This window comes from Hirundo rustica, chromosome 1 (assembly GCF_015227805.2).
Source record: "Hirundo rustica isolate bHirRus1 chromosome 1, bHirRus1.pri.v3, whole genome shotgun sequence".
Classification (NCBI taxonomy): Eukaryota; Metazoa; Chordata; class Aves; order Passeriformes; family Hirundinidae; genus Hirundo; species Hirundo rustica.
Window position 1 is genome coordinate 39,972,805 of NC_053450.1, and position 18,573 is coordinate 39,991,377.

At 37.5% G+C, this 18,573-nt stretch overlaps 1 long non-coding RNA gene across 7 annotated transcripts in view; it reads right to left on the bottom strand.

Moving 5' to 3' along the window:
- Window positions 1–18,091, bottom strand: part of LOC120763801 (uncharacterized) — a 28,431-nt gene extending 10,340 nt beyond the window's left edge. For 3 of the 7 annotated variants that reach the window (XR_009208520.1, XR_005704137.2, XR_005704133.2), the window contains exons 1-4: window positions 17,877–18,091; window positions 17,668–17,706; window positions 14,566–14,703; window positions 1,537–1,691 (exon numbers count right to left, since the gene is read on the bottom strand). This is a non-coding gene — a long non-coding RNA (uncharacterized LOC120763801). Of the gene's footprint in view, window positions 1–61; window positions 634–1,536; window positions 1,692–5,212; window positions 5,449–7,002; window positions 7,174–14,565; window positions 14,704–17,667; window positions 17,707–17,876 lie in introns of those variants that run through there. The other 4 variants (XR_005704132.2, XR_005704135.2, XR_005704134.2 and 1 more) reach the window with 4 other exon arrangements.
- Window positions 18,092–18,573: the final 482 nt, after the last annotated feature.

The following is an 18,573-nucleotide window of genomic DNA, read 5'->3' on the forward strand; positions in this document are numbered from 1 at the left end:
GTGAAAGGTTGGTAAAACAAGAATGGTATAATTAATAATAATAATTGGAAAAAATAACAAATTTCAATAAAGGAATGTAACTTTATTCTCTTTTCAAAATGGAGCACTTCAAGAAGATTGCTGGAAATTCATAGTAAAGCCCAACTTATACAGCAAGTACATCATTATGTCTGAATAAAGAAGCCTCCAAAGCAAATATCTGGCCTCTCAGGAAGTTTTTCAAAGCTTTTCCTCCAATAATCACACAGAACCACAGGTTGTGTGTTTTGTCATCCTATTCCTAAAGGAGTTACCCAGCCATAGAGGCAATCTCCCAGAATAAGAGCTTGGGACACACAAAGATTGAGCACTTTGCTGCAAATCTTTCAGGCAGGTTTGTTTTTTTCTTTTACCCAGAGATAAAGAAGAGGCTTTATTGTCTGTTTTTCTTTAATGCTGAAAGCGATATTTTTAAGATGTATCTGACCACTCAGCAATATCATTCTCGTGGATTTTGGATGGAATACTCTTAATATATTTTGCCAGGCTGGAAAAATCCATGAACTTGAATTTATAATACTATATAACAGCACAGACAGATAGCTACCATTCCTTGGTAGTATAAATCCCATATTCATCCAAGAGGCAATAACACTGTGACAGAAAACAACAAAAAAAAAGAGGACAAAATAGACAATTACTGTGTTAAGAATGACTGCTAGCACCTCTGAGTGTAAGACACAATCATTTTCATGAGCTAAGAAAAATGTGGGAGAAAATCTACCACCTAAGCTAGTAAGCCAATGGTTTCAGTTTGTCTATCTCCCGATGTCATTTATAGGAGTCTTCAAAAATTTTAAGTCAAAGTTTCTGCAAATTAAACTCTTTTAATTTCATTTGAGAAGTTCAAATGGTGAAACTGGTAACAACTCTGAAAAAATGGTTTTAAAGCAAAGTATTGTATCCTGACTAAAATTGCAGTTTCAATAGGTAAAAATGCAGCTGAGATTTACAAAACATAATATGAACTGTTCTTTCTCATAATCTGGCAGCACAGGCTAATCTATAATTTTTAAGTGGCATCTCTTAGTCTGATCTATTTTGAAGGTGTATTCATAATCACTAATGCATTTTTCAAATATAGGCACCTCCAGTTAAGCATTTAAATAAAAACAGGTTTTTTCAGAAGAAAAAAAGAGGCTGAAACTGAAATCAAAGAAAGTTGCCACACCTCTGTTCCTGTGGATACAGAATTAAAAAGTAAGAAAACTACACATGAAGTAATGTGATTAACTTTCCCAGTCAAATTTAGAAGTATTGGTGTACATCTTTCCTAGGCTGACAGAGAAAATATCAGGTAGAACAACGTATGCATTTAAAAAAAAAAAAAAATCAAAGTGTTAAAAACAAGTATTTTGGCACAATCTCTTAAAAAAAAAACTAAAAGCCAAACAACCACAAATATAATATGATGGAGTTTAATCAGAATATAAATTTATCCTGATCTATTATTGTGCTATAGAATAATAATCGAGAAACAAGTGAAAGAAGTGTTACCTGGTGCTCTGGGAAGCAAGTTGTTAGCAAGCACAATCCTTGAAGTGTTATAATAGCTGAGAGAAAAACCCAAGTCAGTGTTTAAGTGATGGATGCTGCTTCTTTCTGCTCACACATATTCCAGCCGCAGGTTGTTCCAAATGCTATTGCCCTGCCTGAAAAGAAATGTTGATGTGGGTTCAGTACATTTTCTGTACCACCTATAGCAACAGCAAACACATATTGAATACTTAAGTGACATCCTGATTATTCCCTTGTCAGAGTTTCAGCTGGTAATCTTTGAGTGGTGTGCAAATGATATCCTGTGACCTGTGTCTTCCGTACCGTACACTTTGCCTTGTACAAACGTGTTTTTTCGCAATATAGTTCAACATTATAGAGAAAAAAAATTATTTAAGCTTTTGAAAACATTGTTTATTAAGACCCTATTGTACACCTCCAGTAGTCATATAATAGCTTATGGGTATCACAGAAAACATTGCACAAATGAACCTTTATCACATTTTCATGTGAAACTGCATTAGATGTATTAAATGTGGGAAAAGGCAAAGATTAAGTCACCAGAGGGACAAATTATTTGAGGGTACAGTGTGTGAGAGAAATTCCATATTCCTCTGAAATACCATATTCCACAGTGGAGCAGATTTATTGGCTAAAGTTAGATATCAGGTAAAGGGCTTTGCTGTTCCAAGAATACGTGACTTGCTGAAGGCTTGGGAACTCTGGAAATCCAAGATCATATTTAGGAGAGCTTAGGAGCTGCTCTGAATCCTACACTCAGACCTAACAATCTATGCAAATTATGAAATTATGTAACAAAGGGCCATATTACTCATTTGGAATTACATGACAGGTATGATAATGGATTACTGAGAATATTGCAGAAAAGCACTGTAGTTTAGAATATTGTTTCATTTAAATTGTTGCAGTTACGTGAAAATGGAGGAACGCGCTGGTGAATCAGGGTATAATGTAACGCTTAAAATACACCACACAACATATTCCTATTTCAGTGTGTAGATGAACAACTTCTTGTCTGAAATAGAAACTGGTTTTGAAGAACAAGATACCAAAGCATACATCCTAGCCAAGCCCTGAGGTATTTTTTCATCTCTTTCCAGTATTCTTTGCAGATTTTCTTTCCAGCACCAGAAGAAAAGGAAAAATTCAGAAAAGCATAAAGTAAATTAAATCTACATGTATTTTTTAAGAGATATAAAAGGTACAGTGATCTACTATTCAAATAAATAAAGAGATTTTTCAGCTTTCATTGAGAATAACTGCATCTCCACTTACTGTAGTGATATGGGCAGTTCTGAAGAGACTAACCCAGCAGTGCGCTGACAATTTGCAAGCCAGATACAAATATAATGGCAACCAGAAATTCTTTTTAATATCATGGTTTTTTGTTTTTGTAGGGTTGTTTTTGTTTGGTTTTTTTTTTGTTGTTGTTGTTTTGTTTGTTTGTTTTGGTTTGTTTTTTTTAGATGCTGAATTATGGCTTCTAAGAAGCTTGGAGGTGGAACTCTGGACTTTCCTGGATAGTGGAGGGGTACAATATTTGATGTATGTAAGAGCATATATCTTGGTATCTGTCTGGAACAGGTAGATGATCAGAATGGTCTTCCTGTTTTGATTGCCCCTTGATCATTTATCAGCAGGTAAGCATAACAGCGCATGTAAAAACTGTAGTAAAATCTTGATCAAGTAACATACAGAAAACCCCTCAGAATACTAAAAAATACGTGTTCAGAAAAACAGCAATCTGAAATTGTGGTATAAAGATAATGGGCACAAAGTGACGAAACCCTTGAGCTCCCTCTGTGTCTGTGGTTTGTGATCAGAAGCTCTCCTCACTTACCAGTTTATCTGTTGTGCGTGATGATGCCAACTACCATGGTTGTGAAATGTGCCATGGACAGTGTCTACAGAGATCTTTAAAGCAAACAGAACCGTTTTTAAGCAGTGCCACCCGGAGGTGAGAGAGAGCTTCTCATCCCCGATGACATCAGGGCTCATTTTTCACAATAGCTATAAAGGCATCGTAAAAGCAAAAATCTCCTCATGGTCTGAAAGTCATATAATAGAAATAGTCCTGCAGAGAGGTCACCAATGGGAGAGGGGAGCGCAATCTGCACTGAGACAAGTTCTACCCTAAATTTAAAGTGCAGTCTCACATTCTCGGGTTCCACAGCTACACTAAGGGCAAATGTCATGGCTCGGTTTTTTGCCCAGGGAAATAAATCTCTTTGCTCTGTCCGAGGGCTGCGTGTTTCTCCCGTGCTGTAGGAAAATCAGTATTGAGACCTTTCCTGCTTAAACACCCTGTCCCAATGAAGTCACATGAAACAGGCTCCCCGGCTGCCTCAGTGGCCCTTCGTGAACATACCCCTGTTTATTGCTGTCTTTTTTGTATTGGGGTCCTAAAAATGGACACAGTGTTCTAGCTACAAGCTAGACAAGCTCTGCCAGGAGTGATCCTCTACCTGCAGTGAGGAAACTGCAGAACCCCTTAAGGTCCTGCTCCATCTGTTGACACAGACTGAGGTACAGTGTAATATCCATGCCCTGATGAGAAGTGAAGTCTGGAAAGTTCTACCTCCTTGTGTATTACCAAAGAAAAGTCTGTGTCCAAAACCTATAGCAAGGTCCTGTCACTGACCACCCCAACAAAGTCTGTTTTCAATAAAAACTCAAGGAAGCAGCAATCTTTGTAATGTCACTTGTGTCAAATAGCAGAGTGTGGGGTCATGATTTGCTTATAGAAATATCCCTGGTAGCCTCCCTATATGAAATTATAATGTAGCAAGTGCATCTTAAGGTAATCCATACAAAAAGTCTTAAGAAAATAAAATAGAAATAGGACATAAATAACTGAAAGGAAAAAAAGGAAAAAAATGTTCTATACTATCAGAAAACAAATGACCCCTTCCCGTTATCTTCACTATTGATGCAAAGAGGTAAATGTCAGCAGAATGTGAAGAAATAAAACAGGAATGAAAGTAAAATAAAGATAGAATCAAAGTATAAAATCTGGTGTTAAGGCAAAAGAGGAGCTATTTGACAGTCTAATGATGAACCAAAACAATATACTCTGCCAAGAGATGACTCCTACTTAGCCACAGAAGAAAGAAGAACTGTTCAGTGCAAATTTTGCTTTAATTAGGGAGGTCATAGTGTGTTCAAATCCCAAGTACTCTGCTGGCATGAAGAACTGAGTTCAAAATCTGTAGATTTTGCCAAGCATAAATGTATATATGGCCAAATGACACAAATACTTCTTTGCCAGACTTCCACTGAAATTCCATTATTGTAGAGAATGTTTTTGTTTCAATAAACCAAATTAACAAAAATATCCTTTCGGCATTTCTGTGAATTTCTAGTTACACCTTGTAAAAAGTATTCTTAAAGTATTAATGCCTGCTGCTTCAAATTAGGGTCAACTGATATTAGAAAAAAAAAATACACTGAATTTGTAGTCATTAATTTCAACTGAAGAGAAGAATTTCAAGCACAGTTGCACCACTTTAACTGTTAAAAATTCAAGCATGTACATAAATGAAGTTTCTCATCCCCCTCCTAGACTTTAGCCCCCAAGCACTTCCCACTTAGCAGCTGATGTAGAAAATATCCTGTTTACACCCTGCATTCTAGTAAACAGTGTGTGAAGTCGTACCTGTTTTCAGGAGTGAACAATAAAATGGCAGCAGATAAAAAATTCAGTGGCACTTTGAACACCTTTCAAATTAACTCTCGCAATCGGGATGCAAGTCTCATACAGCAGCTGCTTTCCTCTCTAGAAGAAACCTGTGCTTTTTACCAAAAATGTAGTGAACTGCTCTGTGTTCTTCCATATTCCAAAACTGCCAGATGGTTTTGAATTCTTCCCATGTCTTTTTAACAGGGTCTCTCCTGAAAACAGCGAAAGCATGAAATTCAAAAAATATCACGTCCTGCCAAGCCATTCAATGCTGGAGCTTTGATGGCACTAAGAGGGTTGCCTTGCCCTGACCAGCTTCACCTAGCACCCAACACTCTGCCCAGGTCTCAGGAGCCCACGACAGCTCCTGGGGCTGTCAGACCCTGCCCAGGCAGGCTGCAGCAGGGCTGGTCTCCATCCCCAGGGAGGTGCCTGATGTCTGGGACTGCTCTGCTGCCCCTCTCCTGGCCAGGGACTGCCTGGGGACACTGTGCAGCTCCAGAAGTCAGGGCCTCAGACAGTCACCCACCTGTGTCACGCCCTGACATTCATAAATAACTAAACAAATAATCTTTTCAATCTACTGAGATAAGTACAACCCTGTTTTGCTACATAAAATCAATGAGAGGCATAATAGCCTCAGCTGTGCAATTCCTGTAAAAAACAACACAGAAGTACACAAGCACAGTGACGCTATTGCCTGTCAGATACTACACCTCAAATCTTTGCCACTTCAGGTATTTCAAATGTGAGAAAGGTGAAGGCAGAGGAACATGAGAAGGAAGGCTATTTGATTACAATTGTGGTTAATCTTAACATATACCCTGTTAAACCCTGCAGTTGTTTTTTTGTTTATTTAAAAGGTTTTCTGGCTCATTCATCAGTGTAGGCAGCTATACAGGACAGACTGTTTCTACAGTCCTGTAAAAGTACTCTACCAAAAATAAATGTGTTGATTATGCTCCAAAGGTACTGCTACACCACAATGAAAGTACAAAGAAGACAAAAATTAAGACAGGCCCATACAGTACACACTTCTAGAACAGGGAAGAAAATCTGTTTCTAAAAGGGAAATACACCCAAACCAAAAATACTTAGATTCATGATTTCAAGTCGCATAAAACCAGACATATTCTATACATCTTTAGAAAAAGAAAACCTGTGACACTAAAAAGTTATGTGCAGATTTACAAAGGCTTTAAAATTAATATTATCATTACCCCTATGATACACTGCATTTCTGTGCAGAAATAATAAAGATCCTACATATCACCTTCTTTTTTGAATAAGCAGTGGGATCAACAAGATGCCATACAAACTTCCAGTTGGAGGCATATGTCCAGCATGAAAACAAGCATAAGCAAGACACATTGAAACAAGGAATCCCAGATGTTCCCATTCTTTCTCCTTATTCAAAATGTATTGATTATACAAGCAGCAGAATGTACTGGAGCAGATGAAGAACAACTAAGAGAGAAGGCAGAATACTGAACACACATGAACCTGCTGTCAAACACTCTGCTGCTCCCTACATGAGGGGTTTTGTATCCTCCCACATCGATTTTTAAAACAGGTCAAATAGTCTGGAGGACACTAAACTCCATCAGGATACTTGACTGGGCGCCACAGTGAAGCATGGTGCTTAAAACAACACAGAATTCCTCTGTTGATGCCACTCTTCAATCTAACCAATGGCAGGAGCCCAGAGCAAGCACAGAGAAAGCATCTGACTCAATTATTGGGGGAACAAGAGGCTCCTGTATTACCTGTGTCTTAAGAGTGGACATCCCTGTTGTCAGAAGAAGTGCTTCTACTTCATAAATTATTCTTTGCTTCAGAGAAAATAAGGAGCAGGACAAAAAATGCTGATCTGAATTCTTTCTGCTTCTTCCTTTGCTGAAATCTGTATCACAGCTATCAATCACACATCCTTAAAGCTTTGTGCCAAGGAAGAAAAAGAAAAAAAGACGTTCTGACTTTAGAATCTTACCAAGTGATTTCCATGAGTCTGACATAAGACTAGGTTTATTCATCTAAGAAAGGGCAGAGCTGGGATCCCAGCTCATTATCACTGAAGAGGAATATTTTCTCTAAAACACAGATCATCTTTCATGGCTGTAGATAAGTCCGCAGAATTTCCACAAACAAATACCAGAAAGGCTTTGGGGTTTGCCTGAACAGTGTTTCTCACCTCACAAATAAGTTCATCTGTGATAATTTAAATTAAATGACTAAGAGTTTCACAAAAATTTACTATTAAAATAGAAGCATACCTATCACTTGACTACAATTTTCTGCAATTAGGTTGCCCACCTCTCTCTGGATGCAAATGTTATAAATCATGTAACACACACTCAAATTGCTTCAATAAGATGCAGCAAGCAGAAAAGTTTTATCCACTAATGTCTTTCATTATGCCTTAAATTCTCATTCTTAGAAACAAAACAAGCAGAGGCACTATTCTAATCCCATGTGACCTTTTCAGCCTTCTTGTGAGCTCAGTCTCACAGCTGTGAGACCCAAGTAACAGAGGGGTTGCCCAGGCACAACATGTTGCTCAGCTATAGAATATCATTGTATTGTAAACAGAGACTAACAAAGAACTAGCTTTTCAAGTCAAACAGAGCTTAAAATATGCAATAATTCACCTGAAGGAGCATTATGTATCTATCACTGCACTTACATCATGAACTGTAATAAGTGTGAGGAGTATTTCTCCAGTAGTCTACTCCTAACATGCTTTTTTTCTTATTACACACACAGTTTCAGCACTTTTCCAAACCCCAGGACACCAAATTCTAAATGACCAAAATATTAAATTTTTGATGAGCCAACAGCAGCATAAAAATGGTAATAGTTCTATATACAAAACCACTGAAAGAGTTAGATCACACTTTGTACAACTAGGAAAATAAAAAAAAAGAAAAACCCTACCTTGCAGCTATGACATCCAGTAGGGTAAACTTATTCATCTTTCATCTGAAATTCCTGAATTTCAGCCAAACTCATTAGTCTAACTGAAACACATCATCTTTGTCTCTCCCATTCTCTAAAAGGACATCTCAAAACACTCAGCATGTTGTTGTTACCCCAAATCCTGTTCTTCTGTAGCATTTGTTGATCCACTTGAAATCAGCACAACCATCCTCATCTCCCATATAATTGCACTCCGTCAGATGAAAACAGTGTTGCTGTCTCTAATTATTAATTCTAAGCCACCAAGTCATTGAAAGATGGGAAATCACTGAGATCTGAAGCCCAAGATCACAACTTTTAGCATATTCCAGGCACTCAAAAGCCTATCTATATTATTAGGTCCATTAAATCCATCAGTTCTTGGTTCTCATTCCAGTTCTCTGCACAACACCGACCTTACCTTACCCATAAAACACACCTTTTCAATTTTTCCTTTAGTTCACACCAACCACTTAAAGACGTTTAATAGTTTCATAGCCAAAAAAAAAAAGTCACTACAGATCTAATTCCATAAATTCCTTCACTTTAATATGTACAATGCAGATCACATTTAAAGTAACCCTTAGCTACTTTATTAAAAAAAAAAAAAAAAAAATTCTTCACACAGCTAACTGCTTCTTAAAAGCAACTTTAAACATCTCTTTGTGCCTGTATCAGATATTTCTAGGCACATTGTAGAGCATTTCTAAGAAGATCAACACAAGAGGTTGGGTAATATTCACAGGTTCAGAAGCAGTATCTTGTCTGCCCAGTTACACATCAGTCACAGTGAGTCCTGTGGCCTTCCCTATGTTCCCTGAACAGAGTTATCTCTAATGTTTGCAAATGTATTCTCCCTGATCAGCAAATATGATAAATGTTAATGGTACTGTCCCACTGAACTTCAAGAAAGGCTAAGTCTGCCAATTACAAGTGCTTAGAGGAAGTATATTCCATGAACTCAAGAACAGTTGCATTCTACAGCTGTGATGACACTACAAATATAGAACAAAACCCAGCAGGCACTGCACAGCTATTTATAGTCCTGGGATTTACCCTAGTGGCATCTCCTGGATTCAGCTACTGAATTCAGGTTTTCAAATTTTGGTGCAGAGATTGCCTTTCTTTTAGCTCTACCATTATATCTCCTTGAATAACAGAGTGATTGAAGAAAAAAAAAAAAAAAACAAAAAAACAACATATCAATTGAAAACCGTCTGTTCAATAGCATCTCCTTGTCCCAATGGCTTAAAACTCCTGTATCCTTTTTAAATGTTTATATATAGACTGGCCGCTGAGCTATACATACTGCAGCAAGTCTTCCACCTGCTGGACAAAAGGCAGCACTAAGCTTCCTTAACAGGAAACAGATGCAACTAATATCTTGGAGCAACACAATGACAGAAGGGGGAAAAAAAAAAAAAATCACAAAAAGGCAGCATCAGGGTGTCCTTGTTCTTGTGCAGTAAGTAAATAAAGGTGAAAATTCAGCCATCCGAATAAAGGGATACAGAGGTCAAGCATCTGTGGCCAAGGAGGAGCCGTTCTACTTTCCTAGCATTCCTCGTTTTACAAACTCTTTCTAAAACGTCTCCGTGCTTTTACAAAGGACCTGCGCCCCTTGACATGGAAATACTACAGACATTTTGGGCCCTTTTGGGTTGGTAACTGCCCTAATCAAGCAAGCAGAGAAATTTCCCTCTTTGTGTTCTTCGCCTTCCTCAGGTGCCTGGCTAAATCAGATCACGTTTTCTGTGATCGTAAACCAGCTGGGCAATTGCCAAATTCCCATGCCCTCCAGCAGATTGGGACGGGATGCCGGGCAAAGCTCCGCAGGCTTCTCGCTCCCGGATCCAGGCGGAGGGAGGGGAGTTCCCTGCGTCCCGGGGAGAGGGGCGATGCTGCTGTGCCCGAGGGTGGGCAAGGGGGAGATGCTGCTTCCTGCATAACCTGCATCTCAATCAGACATGGAAAAGGCTTTCAGCAGCTCTGTATCAATCTACAGGGTGTCATCTACTCATTCAAAGAAGCTGGAACACGGTCTGAACTAGAGTTCACTCAGATCTTTCAAAGCTCAACTACATGTCTATTATGTATCTTGCTTTGAGACCCCCCAGCAGCATTTTTCCCTGAGCTACTGCCTAAACCTTGAGCCAATCAAGGATGCACAAGAAGAGCCTGCAGATCTCCTTTGGTGTTATCTACTCTCCTCTAAAAGGTACAAGAGGAAGGACAGTTGTGAAATCACAACCAAATGCCAGGAAAAGATGGTTTACAGAGCCTTGTGGGACCATTCAGAAATCTTAAATGCAATTAGCAACATTAATAATAATGAAAGCTGAGCAATAATATGAGCTTTATCATTTCTAGATCTTGATAACAAGAGTTTTGCCTCTTTTTTTTTGTTTGTTTTGTATATAGAAAATTATACTCATTTCACGACCCTTAATGGTCACAAGCATAAACAGGTCTCTGTGTTCCAAAATTTCTCTTCAGAAATTAAAGACCAAACAAAAGGTGCAGAAGAAGCATGTTGGAGACCTCATAATTTGTGTTGCCAAAGACACCACAAAAGAGCCCTCCCTACATATCTGTACACATGTGCACACAAAAGCATATAGAGATTCATATCTGTATTAGCTATCTTCAAGGGTCAGGGTCACAAAGTTAAACATGGTTTAGTGATAATAGTTGCAAGAAAATATTTTTAAAGCATAATAATTTGTAAATGAGACGCTTCCTCAAGAAGCCATCGTCCCAGAGAAAAATAATTTCAAAAGTAAATAAACTTACATAGAATAAAACTAATTACAATCATAAAAAAAAAATCATGAAAACCATAAAAGAATCATAAAAGAAATGTGATGAGAAAAGATTGACAATTATTCTTAAGTAAACTAAGAATAAAGACGATGTAATGGTGTCATCATAAATTTTCTGTGATAATTTAGGCACAGAAGAAATGTACAATGAATAGCTCACTAGCCTGTTTTACGCATAGTAAATCAGATGCAGTCATACCATAAGGCTGAGGAAATTCTATTTTCTTTTTTTTTTCCAGAAATATTTAAGGAGACTCCTCTATAAAGCTTTAAATTTGGATATTATTTGTCCAGTGAGGTTGGGACCATGTGTTAGAAAAGCAAGTGGCAAAGGAATGCTTCACAATTTTCAGGTCAGAGGACACCACGAAATACTCAGACTTAATGCAAGTCAGTCTTTGTCATTAAACAGCAAATATAACCGAGATATCTTCAATGCTATAGGACCTGCCAACCTTTAAAAAATCCTGGAGAAAATAAACCAGTGTCAGCAGCAGCACCAAGTGAATAAAAGAACCTAAGAACAGTAATTACATACTAATTTATGTATGCTTACATAAGATCATGGGAACTGGTTTGATAGATTTTTTGATGTCGTTACAAGTCCAGCTGATAGCAACAGCATCAGCGCAGCATGTGCAGATCCCCAAATTAAAGCAGTTCCGTCCTTGCTCCACCCATGCTCCCATGGCTCTTACTGCAATGGCAGGCAAAGCCAGGCTGCCTGGGTAACTCCCATCCAAAAGCCCTGGCAAGCCCTTACAGGCAGGGTATGCTCAGCGCTGGACTAACATAACCACAAGGTATCAGGACATAAATCGTGGTTTTCATGGGAGTCTATAGGATCAGTTCCCACCGCCTCCAACTTCACGCTTTTAATTTTTATTAAGAATTTTTATTAAGAAATATTAATTAATTATTAATTAATTAAGAAATATTAAGAAATATAAGTCACTACAGAAGACGTGAAGAGTGGGAAAAGGCAAGTAGCAAGAAGGGCAGAGTTCACTGATACCGAGCAATCAAGATCACACGGCAGCACGGACACAAGCAACCCTAAGTCCTTTTAAGATAAGCAAATGGAAGTCATGCATAGGAACAAAGACAATGACTTCTGCTCTGGTGATCAGGAGCACTGAAAAGAGCCATCAAATCAACATGGAGTTTTAGGGAAATCTATGACCAGAGGGGCTACCACGATTCTGAGATGTTTAAAATTAAGACTACTAAGCAGAAGCAGAAAACAGGAGCACAATATTTCCTTTAACTCTGTGTTGCATCCTGCCTTTTTTTTTTTTTTCCTTAAGCCTAACCTGTTTTCAAGTTAATATGTTAAAAAGAACATTGATCAACTACAATTACATCAAGATTGTGTACAGGGATGATTTAAAGGTTTAATGGTGTAGGATTTAGAGACTCAATCTTTTCAGCTTAACAGCGAAAAGCTCAAGCAATGATTTGATCATTTTCTTTAAGAACCTGGATGGAGAACTGTGGTACTACAACATTTTTCAAGCTAGTAACAAAGATGTAGTAAGAGCCAAAGGCTGAAAGTTGAAGCCAAATATTCAGAAGATAAATATCAACAATGACAGTACTTACTTGTTGGTTAAACCATTTTTTCACAATATTGAAGCGTAAATATCAAAGACTCTAAAATAATTCTGAATATTGATGTAATATGTTGTGGGGTTTTTTTATTTATGTACTTACATAATATATTGTATCTTGTATTATTCAATTATATATTACTGTAATTTTCACTACAAGACACAGTTTTTATATGACATAAACTATCAGGCTGTATTGTTGTTAATTATATCATAATTAAACTATTAGACTAATAATTAATTACATAAGGATGTCTTATTAAAATAGACAAATGTTAATAATACTGTAAAAATAAATGTAGTCAAGATGCAAATGTCTAGACAGGCTGTATGTCAAGGTGCAGATCAATTTTTGACCAAAGACTGTTAACAATGTAATACAATTAATTGTTTTTGCATAGGCTTAAAAAAAATCCTCAACTACTGATGAGATTTGGAAAATAATATTTCCAAGGGATAAATCTTAACAATGGAAAGAGAAAAAATCCTTAGAATAAAATTCTTGGAAAATCTTAGACAAAGGTTTTGCAGTATGACTCAGGGGGAAAGAAAATATACTGGGAAGACAACAAGTAGTGTAAGCAAATAAATATCCTGATTTACACACCTCAGGTATCTAAAACTCTCAGTATTTCATTTGCAGAAAGAAAATCAAATATTTAAAATATTGTCATATCTCTTTATGTATGAACATGTGTGCATTGAATACACTAAAATGCTGTTTACTGGGAATGATTTGCATCACTTTGTAAATTCTAAATTAAAGCCAAAACAAAAACAAAACAAAAAAAAAGTTAAAATTAAAATATCATTCCTGTCCTCAAAGATCAATTGTTTGGCCTTTTTTAAACTTCCTGTTTTGCTCTATAGGAACTCTTCTTTATCATACTTGATTCACAGAACATGCTATTATTGTTTTGCTTTGCTTTACTCCCCATCAGCAAAAAAATGACTGCACCTGAACAAGACTCTAAACTGCTTTTCCATGCATGTTTTCTCACAGAATTAACTGACATCAGTAGATTGTTTGCTTTTAACCCTGACATCCCCCCTCCAGCCTATTTTTGAAACAGATTTTATTTTAGGATGTCCTGACTCTGATACTAAATTGGAAACCCTGGTGTGAATTTTATAGAACACTATTTCCTTCTATGGAGGATGTTCACAGCTAATCTGTCATCTAAAGGGCAGACAGAGGCCAGAAGGTTAGGAAACCAAGACAGGTGGCCCAGCAGCAGCCTGAAATCTAAACTTTTTTGGCATTTAGTCCTTAATTATATTGCAAGGAACCTGAGTGTTTTCTCACTGTTCCATGTTTTATTAGCACTAAAAAATCCTCAGCTCTGTAACAGAATAGGCAAACACTGAGCAGAACTTTCTTGCAGAACAGTTCTTCGACCTGGGTAAAGATGGACAGCAAATTCCCTTTTTCCCACAGATCTTTTCCCAAGAAGTTATGCCAGGAAATGAAGAATCCAGGTATGTTCAGGCTTCCCCTCAGCCCTGCAAACACACACTTTTTACAGCATGCTTTTAAAAAACCATATTTACCTCATCAGCAAGTGGTGCCAATGCAGCCTCATTCTATTATCAATAACGTAACTGAAAGAAATTCCTGTTTTATTCAATATCACTTTTCAATCACTAGAAATTACTAGGTTTTTACTTGCCATCTAACCCAGTGTAAGCACAGGCACAGCCACGTTTTCACCAAAGCAGCCACAAAGTGAAGGTCTTTGGCTCCTCCCTTTCCAAAGCACATCAGCAATCTCCAGGAGAACCACATGTGTTTTTCCACTGTTCTTATGTCCTAGCAAAACCAAACCATTCTGCAGACAAAGCATAGTTTGTCCTTGTGCAGACAAGGCAGGTTGGAGAAACAGGACCTAATTCTGTAGAATTGATCTTTCACCGAAGACAGCAGCAGAGAGAAATGGCTTACATTGAATCACACGGAGCTACACCGCCATGCACTCCATGAGCTGGCGCATTTCGGCAGTAGTCAGCATTTCCACTGTGCCTCACGTGTGCAATGTAGACATCAACCCAAATTATGCAGTAAAAATATTCTCTTGCTCCCCTAAAAAAAAAAAAAAAAAAGATGTGGAGCATTAGCAAGTCCCATTTTGGACTTAAAATGCTACATGAACAATTCAGCTCAACACCTGCAAATCTGCATCACCCATGGCATCAAACTCCAGCTCAGGTAGAAGGAAGGGTTTCCCCACAACACATCAAACCAGTATGGAACACACAAATATGCTCCAACAGCACTTTTGTTTTCACATCTGCCTTGCATTGTGTTGAGGGTTTTTACTCGGGCACACAATCTGACTTTGAAGGCCTCACTTAGCAAGTCTTCAGAAAAATGAAATTTTTTTGCAGGAAAGCAGCAGGTTCAAGCTTGCTTAACAACTGTGCTGAACTCAAGTGCAGAGATCCTGCTAAAGATACAACCCAGAGTAGTTAACTTACTGAAAAAGTTTCCCATTTTGAACACAAGTAACACTGGTTTATACCATTATCATGTTAAAGGCAGACACCAATCTAGCATTTGGGGAAGGAGTTTGCAAAACATAGAAAGAAAGCAGAAATGTCTGTGTTTATGTGTATGTCTGCAAATGGGATGGAAGTAACTGTGTTAGTAAAAATAATTGCCATGACACAAAATAACTGTTCATCTGTATTACATTGTTTCCATTTATTATCTACCACATATAAACTATTTTACCAAAAAGGATACACACTGTAGACAAAGCACAGAAACACAAGATAGGATGTACATTTTGAGAAAATTCCTGCCTTTCTGTTCCTTACCATTTCTCTGTAAGATAAACATAGCTAGCCTGACTTCAGCATTTTATGGTTTATAGCCCTCAGTCTCAAAATCTGCCAAAACCTGCATGCACAAAGATATCAAGAATGAAAGAAAAAATGGTTTTCCCCTCTGCTTTTCCTCCATTTTTCTACGCCATCCCACCTGTTACCAGCTTCTCACAGAAGTACATTTTATTTGTCGAAGCATTCTTTCTAATTTGGACTTCAGCAAGTAACATCAAATGAAATAATTTGTGCATCACCAAATGCTGCAACTTTCGAAAATGTATCTCCTTAATAGCTTTTCAGCACTTCTGATTTTAACTTGGGAGGTCTTTGAATACCAGATAGGATATCAGACAAATGGAAGACAAATTTTATAAACTTGAGAACCCTGATACTTGATACATAAATGCCAAACTAATAGGCTGCTTGATTCTCTCTCCTCCCAATGGCCCTATACTCATCTCCTGCACAAAATTTGCCATCTCTTTTTAAAGATTGAAGTGACAGTTCTACTGATTAAAAAGTTCTACTGATTAAAAGGCTCTACAGTGATTATAGATTTTTCTACTTGCTGAACTCAGGGCATGCCATTTTATGTTATCTTGAAACATGTTTTTACACCAGTTAAATATGATTTGTCAGCAATTACCCTTATTTTGTTTTAGCCTGTCCTTTGTTAATTAGAGTAGCCCCTAATGCAATCTTGCCAAGTATTTTAGCTCCAGAGTTTGCAAGCCCCTAAGCTATCATCAGTTTCACAAGTTTCTTAATTTACACCTGCTGAGATAGGATCAGCAGACTCGGGTTTGTTTAAACGAAACTTTCTGTTTGGGTTACAGACAGAGGCTGCCTATCCATGGGCATACACACTGGGATAAACAGCCACCATAGGTGGCCACCCTCCAAGTGAGAAACATTACAGAAAGTTGGCTGTACAGATAAAAGAAAATAAATAAAGGTATACTACAAGACAAGCATTTGCATTTACTGTATTTCAAACGATACAAGCCTGGTTTTGTTAAATTCAGCATTACACTTTCATAAACCTTATAAAGGTCTTTAAAGACAAGGTACTGCAGTGATGTGTATGAGAGAACAGTTACACACACACCAAAGCTTTCAAAATTGATTAGCAGTTGTTAGCCTATCTGTATCAACATAATGACTGTCTTTCAAGTGTTCAGTTTTCCAGAAACACAAATCAATCAAAACCATTTCCACATATGTATAGCATAAATGCATGTAACAGTATTTTTAAATTAATAGGAACTTTATTTTCAGATTTGTTATTAAAAATATTTACCCCAAAGATTGGTTTCCAGTGAATGGTTTTAACAGGAACAATCAAAAACCATTATACATTAATTATGAAAAAAAAAATAAAATATATTTCCAGAAAATACTTTAATGCTGTTTCTAAAGAGAGAATAAAACAATGAAAAAAAAAAAAGAAATCAGAATACAGTTTTGTTATTGAGAGAAGCAGTCAAGTATTATGAAGTCAAATTTACAACTAAAGAAATCTGCATTAAGTAAAACTTCACATAATATTATCACTTTTTCTGCAAATGCATTCATGATGAAAACAACTAATCTAATCCAGTTTAAAGTGTTTGGATTAATCTAAAGAATATGTACTCCAAATTTACATTGCCTGAAGACTTAAATACTTCATCATGACTGGCTGTGTCAGATACTTGTTTATATTGTTGGGTTTTTTTCCCTAATATGATTCAACTACCTTGTTTGACTTAGAGATTTACTCCCTAGTGCAATGTATTTAAATAAATTTGGCAACAAGGAGCATAACACGATAACCTGGCCCTGTAAAAGGTTAAAGTCAACAATTATAAAGCTTTTAGTTGTGAAAACAACCAGTAAATCCTGAGGCAAGCCAATAACATTTTTCCTCTATTTTCTCACCAATTAAGTGAGATCCTGTTTCCTAGTCTGAGGTGCATGTAGGTTATCAGGTGTGTGTGTGCCTTTAGGATTAGTCATGTTCATGGCAATAAAGTTAGCATAAGGAACTGGGAAGAGTTTACACAGCCCAACTCCAGCTTTTCCATGCTCCATCTCTCGTGTCACAAAATACTCCACAGTCATTTTGTTTGATTGCTGCCCGGACATTCACTAGAGGAATAATTATGAATCATGCGTAGAGTGTATCTGACAAGGTCATTGTGTTTGGCTGTAATAGGTACTAAATTAAATTACTTACCATAAGTCATCTGTTTCTCAGTCTCTTCAGAAGGCATAACTGTAGAAAAACTCACAGATACATAGGGATTGAGTCAAGAAAAATATCAACAATGAGCAGGCTTTAGCAGCAGTGGAAAACAGCTCTATCTAGAGCTATGATATTTTTCCCCTGCAATTTGCTTACTATTTTTCTTGAAAAAGAACCTACAGCAGTGATCTTATACTCACCACTGCTGTGGCTGCACCTCAAATCCTGTGCTCGGTTTTGGGCCCCTCACTACTACATTGAAGTGTTGGAACATCTCCAGAGCAGAGTAACAGAGCTGGGGGAGAGCATGGAGCATGAGTCTTATGAGGAGCAGCCGAGGGAGCTGGGGTTGTTTCTTCTGGAGAAAAGGAGGATCAGGTGTGACCTTATCACTCTACAACTACCTGAAAGGAGATTGTAGAGAGCTGAGGTTTATTCTCTTCTCCCAGGTAAAAAGGGATAGAATGAGAGGCAATTGCCTCAAGCTGTGCCAGGGGAAGTTTAGATTGAATATTAAGAAAAATTTCTTCACAGAAGGCATTGCCAAGCATTGGAATAGGCTACCCAGCAGAGTGGTGGGTTCACCACCCCTGGAGGCATTAAAAGGCATGTAGATGTGACACTCAGGGAACACCCTAGGTGGTGGGCTTGACAGTGCTGGGTTAGCAGTTGAACTTGATAAAAAAAGTCTTTTCTAACCTCAATGTCGTTATGATTGTAAGGATGTGCCCTTCTCTGTTCAACAGCTAGCATTTTACCATCATGGAACTCTCTACAGGGGACTGTTAGCAAACAGAGGAATCAAGTACTTCATTTAATAGGCACTAAATTGTGAAAAATCTTATCCATTCATTTTTCCAGGTAAGTTGGAGTGGGGAAAAAATGAAAGGTGATAAT